Source organism: Felis catus, chromosome A3 (genome assembly GCF_018350175.1).
Source record: "Felis catus isolate Fca126 chromosome A3, F.catus_Fca126_mat1.0, whole genome shotgun sequence".
In the NCBI taxonomy this organism is placed as follows: domain Eukaryota; kingdom Metazoa; phylum Chordata; class Mammalia; order Carnivora; family Felidae; genus Felis; species Felis catus.
In genome coordinates, this window is record NC_058370.1 from 114,366,682 (window position 1) to 114,383,942 (window position 17,261).

Consider the following 17,261-nt stretch of genomic DNA (forward strand, 5'->3'; position numbering starts at 1 on the left):
GGACCCGGCTGGAGGAGGGAATGCGCTCCCGGAGCTCCCGGACCCGAGTCTGCTGGTCGCCGCCTCCGGCTCCCGGGAGGCGGGCGGCCGGCCGGCCGGCCGCTGCCACCCCCCCGAGAGGACGGTCTGCCCGGCGCCCGAGCCCCGCTTCCCCCACCCGGCGCCGAGGGAGGGACGCGCGTTCCTGTGCTCGCGGTTGCTCCCCGCCGGCGGTCCGAGCGGCGCCCGCCACCGGGGCAGTCCTCCGTCTGGCGGCGTGCACGGCCGCGTCCGCTCTCCCCTCTCCCGCGAGGAAGTCCTCTCCCTCCTCCGCTGGCAGTTTGGCAGGAGGCAGCGCTCCGCTCTCACCTTTAAGGTGCTCAGCTGTCTGGAGAGGAGTGCGCGGGGTAGTACTTTTTCACGTTGCCGGACCGGAGCCCACGGCTCCGCCCGTGAGGTCTGCGGGAGCGGGGTCTTTTCTGGGATTTGCAGCTCTTGTGTGTTGGGGGTAGAGTAGGAGTATTGCCAGGCGGTGGCTTGGGGTGGCCTCCCAGCTCTTTTGTCAGTGTTTTCATTGTTACTGTCATTCACGAAGGGGGCAGCTGGGATTTGGCATCAGCACTTTTGCTCAGCAGCCTCGCCACTCTCTAGTCGCTCAGCACCACGCAGGTGCTGAAGTACCTAAGGAATTAGATTAGGGTCTGAGCGAACGGAGGCTTCTGTCCACACTGCCTAAAAACATTTTAGAGCTCTTTAAGAAAGCCTAGGGACTTTCCCTTTAATAAACGTTTTGTTAGAGCGACTGTTTTCTGGGATTACTTTCAGGAGTCACATTTCTGGTAAGTTAACAAAGAAAAGTTCCCCTGTGATTCCTAATAGTTTTCAGTCATTTGGTATTGGCTTATCAATAACTAGACCTAACTTTAACGTGGATCGCATCATGTTTCCTTTTGCAAATAGTTGGATTGGCTAGTGACATGGTTTGTGAGACAGCAAAGGTTTGGAGGAAAATTCATTTCTCTGAAGTTGCTAAACGAGCTCATAAATACATGCACTTTACTGACTCACTGAAGATTCGCTGCCTTAGGAAGACACAAAAGAATCATAATTTGCAAGCCTAACAGGTAGCTGTAGTTTTGTACTAAGCAAATGACATTTGACTTACCTTCATGGTCCTAAAGTACTTCATAAACATTTAATCATTTCTCACAACCTGAGAGTGTCAGTTAAGCTTTTCTTGTTCAACATATGGGGCTGTGCCCAAGACTGTGTACTAGGCAGAACAGGAACTGAGAAATGGGGGAGTCCCTAGCTCCTGGGTTTGCCCTCCAATTTAGTGTATTGCTAACATCCAGTTTATCAATTATAGTCTTTTCAGGGTTGTAAGTCACTAAGCTTCTTCAGTGTATTTTGAAGGTTAAAAAGTCTCAGTTTTCACTTTCATGGCCTTCTTTTGATTTATTTCTTTTGGTTTTGTTTTCTATGCCTTTCTATAAGTGTTAAGTGTTTTAAACTTTTTTTTTTTTTTTTTTGTAGCTTGCATTGAAATTTCAACAAAGGATTCTGGAGGAATTTTTATAGATTCTTGAACATTCTTTGGGTAATAAAATAAGGCAGAGTTGACACTTTGGACTTGAAGAGACTTCTTCAATAATCTCAAATATGGGAATTCTTTTATCCGGCTCAAAACATTCTCTAAGTATAGCTATCATTAGGGAATGAAAATGAAGTAATTTCTTTCTTTGTTTCTTTGTGTGTGTGTGTGTGTGTGTGTGTGTGTGTGTGTGTGTGTGTAAGCATAATTTTATTTTTTTCAGTGTTAGGTTCAGGTGTACAGTATGGTGATTCAACAATTCCTGTAATGGACTGTTTTCTTAAAAAATTTGAAATACAATCTTACTTCCCTAAACTTTCAAAGAAATCGATAATGCCATTTTGATAATGTGAATAGTTATAGACAACTTCATTGTTAAAAAAATTCAGAGCATGAGTGTCTTGTGCGTGTGTATATATATGTGTGTGTGTGTGTGACTTTAAACTTAAGTGATTATTTTTAAAAAAAAATTTTAATGTGTATTTATTTTTGAGAGAGAGAGACAGAGCGCGAGCCCGGCGGGGCAGAGAGAGAGGGAGACACAGAATCTGAAGTAGGCTCCAGGCTCTGAGCTGTCAGCACAGAGCCCGACGCTGGGCTTGAACCCACGAGAGACCATGACCTGAGCCAAAGTCAGACAACCGACTGAGCCACCCAGGCGCCCCTAAACTTAAGTAATTATTAAGGATGAATTTAAAGCAGTGTAGTTGTAAAAGCTTATTTTGTATTTGAAAAATAAGTGAAGTAAAAATAAGTAAACTTCAACTTGGTTTGGTAACTTGTTTAACATTACCCAGTGTACCTATATTGATAACTTTGACCATTGGAAAAGTTTTACTTGTGTTATTATTGTTTTCCCTGGTGAACTACTCTTAAAAACTTGAGTAATAGGAGAGAGACAGATGTCATTGTGGATTGTCATTCTGTTCTTCCTACATCATTCAGATCATGTCCATAGAATTAAAGTATTTGGTTATGGGTGAAATCACATTTGCTTCAGTTCAGGAAAAAAAAAAAAGTGTGTGTACTTATATATGTTACATGTATATACACATATATATCTTTGTTTTTATTTACTTCTTGTTATATGCTAGATCCACTAATAGAAGTCTAAATTATTCCCTGCCCTCGAGGAATTTACAGTTTATTTAAAGTAAGTAATAAGACAGCAAATACATTTTGGATAAATTAGGAGTGCTTTTATAGGAGTTCTGAGGATTGTGGAATCACTTTAAGGTAGGATTTGAATTGTGCTTTGAAGGAATGGTATTTAGGTGGGTTTAGAGAGGAGAAAAGAACATTGGGGAACACCACAAAATACAGAGACAAATAATGTGAATAGATCAATTTAATAAGAATGGAAGGTTCACACTTGGGTGTAGTTCTTGAGCCTGGAATAGTAAGTAGGTTGGTGCTACAGTATTGATGCCTGTGAATGCTATGCATAATAGTGATTTGACTTATTCAGTAGGCAGTCAGAACCAAGGGAGAAGTTTCTGAGTAGGGAGCTAATATGTGAGTAGCATTTTAGGAAAATTAATCTCATAGGAAGGTTAACCCTCAGTTCTTTACCTGTGTATAGCAGGGATCAGCAAACTATGCCCACAGCCCAGATCCAGCCTGCGGTCTTTTTTTTTTTTTTTTTTGTAAAGTCCACTAACTAAGAATGGTTTTTAATTTTCAAAGGGTTTAAAAAACAAGCATAAACCAAAAAGTGCAGTAGAAACTGTCTGCGTGGCCTGTAAAACCTAAAATATTTAGGCCCTTTACAGAAAAATATGCCAGCTTCTAGTGTAGGTTAGTGGTTCTCAAAGTGTCATCTCTAGACCAGCAGCATAATGTATCTGTACTCTGTATTTTCTCTTATAGCTTTTATTTCATTATTTCAGGCTCCTACTATCTTATATCAAGACAGTTATAACTGCCTCCTAACTGGCCTTCTTTCTGCCCGTCTTATCCTCCTTAAGTCCATCCTCCACGTAGCTCCCTGAATAATCTTCTGACCACATAATTCCTTTACATAAATCTCACTGACCATCTTGCTTGTTGGAAAAGGTCTGTTTCTTCATGGCTTGGCATCCTCCTTTTTGGCCACTCCCTTCTACCCCATCCCAGTCCTTGCTTTTACCACCCCTTAAAGCAACATGTAACAGCTCTAATTGTTTCTTTAAATACATTGTGCTTTTTTACTCAAGCTGTTTGTCTGATGGAATGCACTTTGCCAGGATAATTCCTCTCTTCTTTTAAAGACTCAGGTGTTCGTACCTCCAAGAAGCCTATCCTGTTGCCTTGCCTCTTCCTGGCTGTTTTTGATGTTCCTTTGTACTCTCATAACGTGCTTAGCTTTACATTTACCTGGTTCTCTGTATGTGTGGTCTTCTGTAACGCTAGGAATTGCTTGAAGCTAGGAGCAATATCTTACTCATTTTTTGTACCCTGAGTACTCAGAACAGATTTTATACTTAGTAGGTATTTAGTAAGTATTTGAATGAATGAATGTTAAAGTGCTTCACATATAGTAAATATGGACAAAGATTTTGATTGTTTAAATCCTGAAGAACAGCAGCGTGATATAAGATCATTGCTAGTTAAATCTCTGAGTGTAGTACCAATGAAGAATGTCGGTGGTGGGAAAGGATTAGAAATCCTTTCACCAGTTGGGGACCTCATTTTATACAAGACTTTTAAAGACGTGTAACATGCCTTAAGAAAAGCGTATGACTAGATGAATTTTCACATTATAAGCACATTCGTGTAATCAGTACCCAGCTAAAGAAACGTATCAGTGTTGGAATTCCCAACCCCTGCTGTGTTCTTTGTATTCTGACACTAGAAAAGTTTTGCATGTTTTTGAACTCTATATAAAGTAGGATCATAAAGTATATCTTATTTGAGCTTCTTTTGCTCAAAATATTATATTTATGAGATTAACCCCTGTTGTGTTGTAATTTGTTTTTTTCTTGTTGCTTTATTCTGTTATGTGAGTATACCACAGTTTATTCATTCTCCTGTTGGTGGACATTGGATTATTTGGTGCAGTGAACATAGTTGTACTTTTTTTTCTGGTAAAAAAAAAGTTTTTTTTTTTTAATTTATTTTGAGAGAGAGAGAGAGAGAGAGAGAGCGCGAGCGAGCGCATGCATTACCCGGCAAGTTGGAAAGGGGCAGAGAGAGAGAGTCCCAAGCTGACTCCACGCTCAACGAGGGGCCTGATTCAGGGCTCGATCCCACAAACCATGAGATCATGACCTGATCTGAAATTAAGAGTTGGCTGCTTAACCGATTGATCCACCCAGGCACCCCTACAGTGGAATTGTTAAGTCATGATTATGGTATGCTCATTTTTAGTAGATTCTGCTAAAGTTTTGGAAAGTGGTTTTACGAGTTTATGCTCCCACCACCAGTGTATGAGTTCTAGTTGTTCTGTATCTTTGTCAACACTTATTATTGTCAGTCTTTTTATTTTTACTTATTCTGGATTGGTAGATAGTGGTATTGCATTGTAGTTTTAATTTTATTTTCCTGATGACTAATAAAATTGAACACCTTTTTATATTAGGGACCCTATGATATTGGCCATTTGGATTTCTGCTTTTGTGAAGTATCTGTTACAAAGTCTTTGGGTCTTTTTCTATTAGGTTGTTTACTTTTTTCATATTGATTTGTAGTTCTTTACATATTGTGGTTATAGTCTTGTTAGATTTATATATTGCAGGTATTTTTTACTCTGTAGCTAGCCCTTCCAGGATCTTGGTGTCCTGGTGAATCAAAGTGCTTAATTTTGTCCTGGTGAATCAAAGTGCTTAATTTTAAAGAAGTCTAGTCTGTCCATTGGTTAGTGCTTTTTAATTTCCATTTGTGAAATCTCTGCCTATGTCAATGTTATGAAACTGCTTTCCTAGGTTTAATTCTTAATTTTTATTTTTAAATATTTATTTATTTTGAGAGGGAGAGGGAGAGGGAGAGGGAGAGGGAGAGGGAGAGAGAGAGAGAGAGAGAGAGAGAGAGAGAGAGAGAACACGAGCAGGGGAGGAGCAGAGAGAGGGGGAGAGAGAATATCCCAAGCAGGCTCCTGGCTGATAGCACAGAGGAGGTCATGAGATCATGACCTGAGCTGGAATCAAGAGTTGAAATAAAAAATCAGATTCATAATCAACTGAGCCACCCAGGCACTGTCGCCCACCCCCCATGTTTTCTTTCAAAAGCTTTATCTTTTTTTTTTTTAAATTTTTTTAATGTTTATTTTTGAGAGGGAGAGAGACAGAGCATGAGCAGAGCCGAGGGGCAGAGAGAGAGAGAGAGAGAGAGAGACAGAGACAGAGACAGAGACAGAGACAGAATCCAAAGCAGGCTCCAGGCTCTGAGCTGTCGGCACAGAGCCTGATGCGGGGCTCGAACTCACCAATGGTGAGATCATGACCTGAGCTGACGTTAGCCACCCAACAGACTGACTGAGCCACACTGGCACCCCTAAAAGCTTTATCTTTTTACCTTTCATATTTATATCAATAATTCATCTGGTTGATAGCTGTATGTGTATGAAGTAGGTATATTACATAAATTTTTTTTGTTGAACTAAATGTAGATACAGAAAAAGTATTCAAGTGTACACTTTGATGAATATTCAGATTTAACATACTCTATGTAACCAGCCTGTTATATCAAGAAATAGAATGTTGTCAGCATTCCAGAAGGATACATTATGTTTTAATGTTTAAAAAAAAAATTTTTTTTTAATGTTTTTATTTATTTTTGAGACAGACAGAGACAGAGCATGAGCAGGGGAGGGGCAGAGAGAGGGAGACACAGAATCTGAAGCAGGCTCCAGGCTCTGAGCTGTCAGCACAGAGTCCCACACGGGGCTCGAACTCATGGACTGTGAGATCATGACCTGAGCTGAAGTTGGATGCTTAACCGACTGAACCACCCAGGTGCCCTGTTTAAATGTTTTTTGAAATTGGTATGTCTAAGTGTATATTTAATGTGGGGCCTTTCCCCCCTACCCTGTCCCCAAAAATGGTTGTTACATTGATGGTACATCTCATAATTACTGGTGTCTTGGAATCAAGGAAATATAGCAAAGTCTGATGATTTCAAAAAGCATTCTTGAAGTGTTTGTATGATATATATCTTAAAAAAAATTTTTTTTTTAATGCTTATTTTTGAGAGAGAGAAAGAGAGCATGTGTGTGAGTATGGGGGAAGGGCACAGAGAGAGAGAGAGAGAGAGAGAGAGAGGGAGACAGAATCTGAAGCAGGCTCCAGGCTCCGTGCTGTCAGCACAGAACCTGACATGGGGCTCAAACCCATGAACTGTGAGATCATGACCTGAGCTCAAGTTGGACACTTAACTGACTGAGCCACCTGGGCACCCCTGTATGATATATGTCTTAATTGCAGTTTTACTTTTTGAGTTGTTTTATTCATTTTGCCATATTTCTAAACTTTTAATAAAATTTTGTCAGGGTGCTGTGGTTGGAAAACTGCAATTGTTTTATTTTTTTGACATGTGCCTTGAGTTTAGAGTGTCAAAATACATCTCGGTGTGTGAGAAATTGAAAAACTGTCTAATATTCTCCTTTGAAGTAAAGAGATTATACGTATAATATTTAGTCTTAAAATTAACTTTTTAGGTTACTAGATACAGTGTTCTGTATGCTGATTTTTCTTTGCATTTCATCCTGCTGTTTTACTTGGAAAAAGGCAAGAAGGAAAGAACAAATTTAATAGGCAAACTGTTACAGTTTTGTTTGATTACCACTGGCTCTTTCTCACTTTCCTTCTTGTTTTTTCTCATGTATTTTCCAAGTCAAAGTCATCTTTCTTTTTTTTTTTTTTTTTAAAAATTTTTTTTTTCAACGTTTATTTATTTTTGGGACAGAGAGAGACAGAGCATGAACGGGGGAGGGGCAGAGAGAGAGGGAGACACAGAATCGGAAACAGGCTCCAGGCTCTGAGCCATCAGCCCAGAGCCCGACGCGGGGCTCGAACTCACAGACCGCGAGATCGTGACCTGGCTGAAGTTGGATGCTTAACCGACTGCGCCACCCAGGCGCCCCCAAAGTCATCTTTCTTACCTCCATGGTATAGTTTGTAGTTATCTCCTTTTGGATTTTTGTCCATTTGAAAGACCAGGATGATAGCAAAAATGCCCTTCATTAAACATATTCCACGGGTACGTTTCCTATATTTGTATATAATCTGTAATCCTCAAGGACACTACAAGGTTGGTATTGTCTCCATTTATGGATGTGGAAATAATGACTCAGAGAAGTTGAATAACTTGTTTAAGGTATATTTAAGTGGAGGAGTCTGATTGCAGGCAGCCAGTCTGACTGCAAGGAGGTATGGTGAGATATGCTGCTCCAAACATTGAAGTTTTCTGCTCTTCAGGTTTTTTCTAAACTATTGACATTTAACTCACACTTGTGTATATCTTATGGTTTATAAGGCATTTTCTCATACATTTTTGATTTTCACAATAATCCTGTGATTAGGTATAGGATAGGTAAGGCAGGCAGGCTTTAATCCACCCCCTCCTTGCTCTCTTATTGATGAGAAACTAAGACTTGGCGGAGGCTAAATTGCCCGAGTCATACTACTGGTAAACGGCGAGCTAGGATTTGAACACAGGACTTCTGGCTGAAGGCTACTGTTTTTTGTTTGTAGTGCTGCTGGAGTAAGAGAGAAGTGGAATTATTTGGAGTCAGTAAGCATCTCTATAATTGTTAAATAAATGTTTTAGATTATAAAATAATAAAAGTGTGACTAGAAACACTTATGAATATTGAATATTATTCATAGAAAATAAATACTGGTAAAGGATTTGGTTTATTTTAATTAGGCTGGTCCCAGAATTTGAATCAGGCCGAACAAAACTTGATACTTCTGGAGAGGCTTTGTTTAACATTCAGTGATTCAGTGTTGAATAAATTGAGCTCTGTGTGAAGGGTACTGCTCTAGGGACTAGTAGTGTAGCAGGAGATGAAACAAACAAAAATCCCTAGAGTGTATATTCTGTTTGGAGGAGATAGACAATAAATAAGGTAAGTAAGTAAAATATATAGTATATTAGATACGGGAAAGTGCTATGGAGAATTATAAAGCTAATCAGAGCTGCTGGTGCATAAAAATGTTTAAGAATCGGAGGGAAGTTTGCAATTTTAAATAACATTGGAAGGGAAGACTTCATTTGAATGACTTTGAGTGAAGACTTGAAGTAGAGAGAGAGCAAGCCTTGCATTGTAGGTAATTTTAGAGGTAAAATTAGGTAGGTAAAATTAGAAGATAATTTTTTAAGTTTATTTATTTTTGAGAGACAAAGACAGCATGAGTGGGGGAGAGGCAGAGAGAGATGGAGAAAGAGAGAATCCCAGGCAGGCTCCACACAGTGCAGAGCCTGACATGGGGCTCAAACTCACAAAACTCACATGACCTGAGCTGAAAGCATGAGACTTTTAACTGACTGAGCCACCCGGGCGCCCCTAGAGGCCAAGATAATTTTAGGCTGAAGGTACGTCAAGTTCAGAGGTCCTGAAGCTAAAGCTGGCTTGGAGTATTGGAGAAACAGCAAGGAGGCCATTGCAAGTGGTATGAAGTGACATGGATAGAGTAATGTGATATGAGGTTAAAAGTAAATGGCTGGAGCAGAGGCACAGAGGTGCTTTGGTCAGACAGGTCTTGAAGACCATTGTAAGGACTTTTCTTGAGTGAGACAGCTGTTGGAAGGTTTTGAGCAGTTGATGACATGCTCCATTTAGATTTACTAGAATCACTTGACTGCTGTAGTGAGTGTCAGGGAGTGGTGAAGCCGGTGGCAAGGGCAGAACCAGAGAGACCAGTTACAAGGAAAGCACTAATCCAAGTAAGAGACGATAAAGGCTGGCATTGAGTAATAATAGCAGTGGAGGCAGGTCAGAGTGATTGGTTACTGGATATATTTTGAAGGTAGAGCTGACGAGATTTGCTGCCATACTTGGAAATGGGGTATGAGAGAAATAAGTCACAGGTATTTCTTTCTTCCTTTTTTTTTAAAATTTTTTAAATGTTTATTCATTTCTTTTTGAGAGACAGAGATACAGAGTGTGAGTGGGGGAGGGGCAGAGAGAGAGGGAGACAGAGAATCTGAAGCAGGCTCCAGACTCTGAGCTGTCAGCACAGAGCCCGATGCAGGGCTCAAACTCACAAACCATGAGATCATGGCCTGAGCCAAAGTCGGCCACTTAATCGGCTGAGCCACCCAGGCGCTCCAGTCACGGATATTTCTTAAGGTTTATCTGTTAGAAATTGCAGTAATGGAGTTGCTACCACCTGAGGTAGGGAAGACTTATGAGAAAAAAAAAAAAGGTAGAGGAAGGTTAGGAGCTCTATTTTGGTTTGTTAAGTTTTGAGGTACTTACTGTAAGTCACGTGGGCACATGAGCCTAGACTTTAGGGGAGAGGCCTAGACTGGAGATGTAGAATTGGGAATTATCATTATATAGATGGTATTTAAAGCCAAGTGTCCGGTGAAATTACAAGAAAGGGAATAGCTAGGCCAAAGAGGTTCATGACTAAGCCTTAAAATGTTTCCAACCTGAAGAGGTTGGGTCGGTGAGGGAGATCATGTAAGGAAGACCAACTGAGCATCTCATTAGGTGGAGAATGAGATAGCCTAGGAGCCAAGTAAAGAAAATGCTTGAAGACATCTCAGTGCAGTTAATATAGATTTGCCTTGGAATTTTTTCTTTGACATACACATTTCAGTCTGGTCTAGGCTGCTCTGCTCTTCAACATCGTTTATGCTACTGCCACAGCTTCTCAACTCGTTGCCTACTTTCCATTCTGTTCTTTACACAACAGAGAGAGAAGGGAGAGAGAGAGAGACAGAGAGACAGAGCGAGAGAGAGAGATATCTTCTAAATATGTGAATGAGATAATGGTCATTTTTCAGAACCCTCCCCTCATACTTAAAATCACATTCAAAATTCTTACTGAGGCTTAGAAGGTCTTACATGCTCTGACCGCTGCTCAACTTTCTGATTTCATCTCCTACCACTTATTCTTTATGCTGTTCCAACCATTCTGGCCCTCTTACTGTTTCCCAAATATGTCAAGCTTATTCCTGCCTTAGGACTTTTGCAGGTACTTCCCAAGATTGGCTAGTTCGGGCAGAGTAGCCAAGGAAAGGATATTTTTACTAATTCCCTTATTTTGCTAGTCACAACTAGGAGTAGACCTAGGAAGGGGTGAAAATGGGTGGGATAGCTTTTCTCAAAGTGTGATGAGAAACAGTAGTCCCTGGAGATGCCTTTGCAGAAAGGCTTTATGGTCAAGTAAGTTTAGGAAATGTTGCATCTGTTTTTCTCCCTTGGGCCCAGATAACTAACAATAGACTTGTTTTATGGCTCATTACATGGTCTGTCTTGGTGAATGTTCTGTGTTCATTTGAAAATAATGTATGTTTTCTGTAGTTGTGCGGTGGAATGCTTTCTAAATGTTAATTAGGTTAAGTTGGGTTATTGTATTTAAGTCTTCTACATTCCTATTGATTTTCCTTATTTTATTATTTATGTTAGTTCCTGAGAGCAGTATTGAAATTTGCAACTATAATTCTGGGTTTGTGTATTGTTTCTTTTAGTTTTGTTGATTTGTTGATTCATGTATTTTATTTTATTTTATTTTTTTTAATTTTTTTTTTCAACGTTTATTTATTTTTGGGACAGAGAGAGACAGAGCATGAACGGGGGAGGGGCAGAGAGAGAGGGAGACACAGAATCGGAAACAGGCTCCAGGCTCTGAGCCATCAGCCCAGAGCCCGACGCGGGGCTCGAACTCCCGGACCGCGAGATCGTGACCTGGCTGAAGTCGGACGCTTAACCGACTGCGCCACCCAGGCGCCCCAATTTTAAATATCTTATTTAATGTACATGTTTGGGATTATGTTTTCTTGAATTAACTATTATTATGTATGTTCCTCTTTATATCTGGTAATATTTTTTGTTCTGAAGTGTTCCTTGTTTTATATTAATAAAGCCAGTCCAGCTTTCTCATAGGTAATATTTGTATGGTACATGCTTTTTCATCGGTGTCAGGGGTCACTGAGACTACCTTCAGGTTTGATGAGCCCTTAGAAGGACTCCTAGAACTCAGAAAAGCTGTTATACTTACAGGTACAGTTTATTACAGAGAAAGGATACAGATGAAAATCACAGAAAGGGAAAGGTGCATATAGTGGAGTACAGGACAAATCAGGTATCAGTGTGTCCTCTCTCAGTGCAGTTGCTCTGACAGTGTTAAATTCTGTCATCAATGATTTGACAACAAGTATGAAGTCTTGACAGCCAGGGAAGCCCATTTGGGCCGTGGTATCACAGGTTTTTATTTTATTGGGGATGTCAGTCTTATAGGCATAAAGCACTCTTGTGACTGACCTTAACTAATCAGTCTCTAGCTCTCCTGTCTTTTGCAGAGCTCATAGTGATACAGTGTGGCCCATGGTATCAGGAAAACAAAAACAGGAATTTATGACAAATCATATTGTTAGCATAAACTAGCAAGGCCCTAGGTATACGAAGACCCTTTTTTTTTTATTGTGGTAAAATATACATAGCATGAAATTTGCTATTTTACCAATTTCTAAGTGTACACTTCTGTGGCATTTAAGTATATTAATATAATTTGCAGCCATCACCAATGGTTTCCCAAACTGAAAGTCTGTACTCCTTAAATACTAACTTCCTATTGATTCCTCTTCTCATCTCCTGGCAACCACCATTTTACTTTCTTTATCTATGAATTTGCCTATCCTAGGTGTCTAGGTTAAGTGGACTCATAAAATATTTGTCCTTTTTTGTGTGACTTACTTTACTTAATATGTTTTCAAGGTTCATCCGTATCCAAATTAGTATGTATCAGAATTTCATTTCATTTCAAGGCTGAATAATATCCATTGTATGTATAAACCGTATTGTATTCATTCATCTGTTGATGCACAGTTGGGTTGTTTGTACCTTTTGGCTATGTGAATTAATAGTCCTGTGAATGTTGGCGTGCAGGTATCTGCTTGAGTCCCTGCTTTCAGTTGTTTTGGGTATCTGTCTAGGAGTAGAATTGCTGGGTCATAGGGTAATTCCATATTTAACTCTTTGAGGAATTAGCAAACTGATATCCACAGCAGCCACACTATTCTACATGCCTACTAGCAATGTACAGGGGTTCTACTTCCTTCACATCCTTGCCAACACTTGTTCTTCCCCCCTTTTTTTCTTTGATAATAGCCATCCTAATGACTAATGATATAGAACATGTTTTCATGTGATCATTGGCCATTTGTAGATTATCTTTGGAGAAATGTCTACTCAGTTCTTTCTCCTATTTTTAAATTGGTTTGTTTCTTTTTATGAAGTTAAAAGAATTCATTGGATATTCTGGAAATTAATCCTTTATCAGACATATGAGTTATAAGTATTTTCTTCCATTCTATAGATGGTCTTTTCCTTTCATGATAGTATCTTTTCATGCACAAAAACTTTAATTCTGATGAAATTCAGATTTATTTATTCATTTATTTATTTTTCTTTTGTTACTTCTGCTTTGGTGATGTATAAGCAACCATTGACAAACCTAAGATCATGAAGATTTGCTTCTGCAGTTTCTTCTGAGAAATAAGTTTATATAGTTTTATATAGTTTATAGTTTTAGCTTTTACATTTAGGTTGTTGATTCATTTTGAGTTAAGTTTTGTATATGGGGTGGGTTTGGGTTCAACTTTATTCTTTTGCATGTGGATGTCCAGTTGTTTCAGCACCATTTGATGAAGAGACTATTCTTTCTCTGTTGAATGTTCAAATCAATTGATTATAGATGTTTGGGTTTATTTCTGGACTCAGTTCTAGTCCATTGGTCTCTATGTCTATCTTTCCTATTCCATTACCGCACTGTTTTGATTACTGTAGCTTTTTTACCCCATTTTTGATAGGTGATTTGGTAAAAATTGAATTCAGTAGGTGTGTTGACATTACTTCTTTTAGCACTTTATAAATGTTTTATTGAATTTCGGCTTGCACGGCTTCTGAGAATTCTGTGATTTTTAAAAAAAGTATTCGTTTCTCTCAATACAGTGTTGTTGTTTTTTTTCTTTTCCTATGGTTGTGTTAAGCTTTTTTTTTTTTTTTTAAACTTATTACCATTTTCCTGCTATTTTATCATCATGTGCCTTTGAGTGATCTGAGTTTATCCTTTTTTGGGATTCACTAAGTTTCTTGGATCTGTGGGTTATAGTTAGCAGCAGATTTAGAAAAATACTTGTCATAATCATTATTACCGCAAATATTTTTTCTTTTTACCCCCTTTGTTTTCTGGACTCCAATTAAAAGTATGCTAAATAGCTTGGTATTGCCCTATAGTTAATTCAGAATTGTTTTCTTCTTTCTCTCTGTGCTTCCTTTTGGGTAATTTCTTTTAAGTTCACTGATTTTTTTTGTGTGTGTGTCTTGTGCAATATCTAAATATGCTTTCAATTCCATCAGTGACATCTTTTAAGTACAAAAAAGTTAATGAAATAACTGCTAATTTCACCTGAATATTACCTTTTCTTTTTTAAGTTTATTTGTTTTGAGTTTGAGAGAGACAGGGAGACAGAATCCCAAGCAAGCTGTGTGCTGTCAGCGCAGAGCCTAACCTGGGGCTCAATCTCACAAACTAAGAGATCATGACCTAAGCCAAGATTGTGAGCTGGAGTCTTAACTGACTGATTCTGAGCCACCCATGTTCCCCTCATCTGAATATTTTCTTAAAAATTTTTTTTAAAATTGATTTATTTTTTAACTAAACATTTTTTTTTAATGTTTATTTATTTTTGACAGAGAGAGAGAGAGACAGACAAACAGCATGAGCGGGGGAGGGGCAGAGAGAGAGGGAGACAGAATCTGAAGCAGGCTTCAGGCTCTGAGCTGTCAGCACAGAACCCGACACGGGGATCGAACTCACAGACTGCGAGATCATGACCTGAGCTGAAGTGGGATGCTCAACTGACTGAGCCACCCAGGCGCCTCTAAAATTTATTTTTGAGAGAGAGTGGGTACATGTGTGCGTGCGAATGGGGGGAGGGGCAGAGAGACTGGGACAGAAGATCTGAAGCAGGCCCTGTGCTGATAGCATTGAGCCCAATATAAAAACATTAAAAAAATTAAAAAAAAAGTAACTTTTTATTTTTTATTTTTTTGCTGATATCAGGGCAACCTAGAAATTGAAAATACATGTGAATTATACTTAATATTGGTTTAGAGTTATTTTCTTTTAAATTAATTTTTTTAATGGTTATTTATTTTTGAGAGAGAGAGACAGAGCATGAGCAGGGAAGAGGCAGAAAGAGAGGGAGACCTAGAATCAAGAGTAGGCTCCAGGCTCTGGGCTGACAGCACAGAGCCCGACACAGTGCTCCAACCCATGAACCTTGAGATTACGGCTTGAGTGAAAGTCGAACGCTTAACCGACTGAGCCACCCAGGCACCTCCAGTATTATTTTCTTTTAAATTAAATTAAGTTATACATTTAAAAATACTGTGAATACATTCATATGTTTTAAAAATTAAAGGATTGAGAAGCTCATTCCTATACCACCTTTGTAAATTTCATATTCCCCTTCCTTGTAGGTGTGTGCTTTTATCAATTCCTTGCATGTCTGTCCATTGTTTTGTTATGCATATACAAGCACATGTGAATATGTCATCATTTCCTACACCTTTTCAGCAAATGGTAGTATACTGTATTGTATAATTCTTTTATACTTTTGTACTTAACAAATTCAGTATTTGAAGGTCTTTCTGTGTTATAACACCAATAGTCATTATTCTACCTATCACACTCCCTTTTTTGGTTATTGCTTATTCTGGTTCTTCAAAGGAAGATAGTTATGATGCATTCAGTAAGGTGATACAGAGTTGAATAGCTACATAAAGTATCATTAGATCTCTAGCAGTTATTTTGAAACTTTTCAGTCTCAGAGTCCCTTTATACTCCTTAAAATGATTGATAACGCCAAAGCACTTTTTTTTTGCATGTGAATTAACCTATCAATATATGTCATTAGAAACTAAAACTGAGAAACTTAAAATACTTACGTGTAATTTATTTAAAAAATAATAAAACCCATTGCATGTTAATATGAATAGCATTTTTAATGAAAATAACTATTTTCCAAAACAAGGAAAATATGAGAAATTAGCATTTGTTACATTTTTGAACATATTTTCAATGTCTAGTTTAATGGAAAACAACTGGCTTCTCATATCTGTTACTGCATTCATTTTGTTGTGACTTGTTGTTTTATCTGAAGCATATCAAGAAAATCTGGCCTCATACAAATATGAAATTGGAAAAAGGGCAGAATATTTTAGTGAACTATTCAGATGATTGTGGATATCCTACTCTGATGCTGTACTAAAACTAAATTTTTTTTTAAATTTTTTTTTCAACATTTTTATTTATTTTTGGGACAGAGAGAGACAGAGCATGAACGGGGGAGGGGCAGAGAGAGAGGGAGACACAGAATCGGAAACAGGCTCCAGGCTCCGAGCCATCAGCCCAGAGCCTGACGCGGGGCTCGAACTCCCGGACCGCGAGATCGTGACCTGGCTGAAGTCGGACGCTTAACCGACTGCGCCACCCAGGCGCCCCTAAATTTTTTTTTTTTAATGTTTGTTTATTTTTGAGAGACAGAGCATGAGCGGGGGGGGGGGGGGGGCTGTGCAGAGAGAGAGGAAAACATAGAATTGGAAGTGGGCTCCAGGCTCTGAGTGAGCTGTCAGCACTGAGCCAACGCAGGGCTCGAACTCATGAACCAGGAGATCATGACCTGAGCTGAAGTTGGATGTTTAACTGACCCAGGTGCCCCTAAAGTTGTAGTTTTTTAAAAATTGTTTTATTGAAATATAGTTGATGTATGATGAATGACACAAATGTAATATACCTGTGAGACTGTCAACAACAACATCAAGATGGTCTACTTCTAAAAGCACTTTTAGAAAAATTAATTCCAGGGTTGCCTGGGGGGCTTAGTTCATTAAGCATCTGACTTGATTTAGACTCAGGTCGTGATCTCACACAGTTCATGAGTTCGAGCCCCCCCGTCAGGCTCTGTGATGTCAGCAGATTCTCTCTCCCGCTTTCTGTGCCCCTTTCCTGCTTGCACGCATGTTCTCTCACTCTCAAAATAAATAAATACACATTAAAAAAAAGAAGAAGAAGAAAGATTAACTCCAATCCGGAATTTGAAATCTTAGCAATGAAGTTTTCATACTGTTTTCATTAATTTCAGTCTATCCTCCACTTGAAGTGGATCTTTCATCCTTGCAGAATTCTTGTAACACCATGTATTAGTCATGTGGAAAATATTTGTTCCTTGGGTTATATAGATCTTCCAAATGCTTACACATTTTATCAGTCATTGTTAAAGAATCACATTTGTTAATATCACCATTATTGTCAGAAAATCCTGTTTGACTTTGGAAGGTTTTAAGCCCTTAATGGTAGAAACAAGTTTTGCAAAATTTCAGTTTTCTCAAAGCTTGGATTTTATACTCAACAATATACATTGACAGGTATGTTTTTTGATGTGATAGGCTCACTGTTGATTTTCAAGGAAATATCTGCTAAATACTCAAGGTTAAGTAACCAGTATTTGTCAGTCATTGTTTCAAGAAAAACGG

At 38.9% G+C, this 17,261-nt stretch overlaps 1 protein-coding gene across 3 annotated transcripts in view; it reads left to right on the plus strand.

The window, feature by feature from the left end:
* MEMO1 (mediator of cell motility 1) overlaps positions 1-17,261 on the plus strand; it is a 123,677-nt gene that overhangs the window by 721 nt on the left and 105,695 nt on the right. The gene's annotated exons all lie outside the window — the stretch shown is intronic.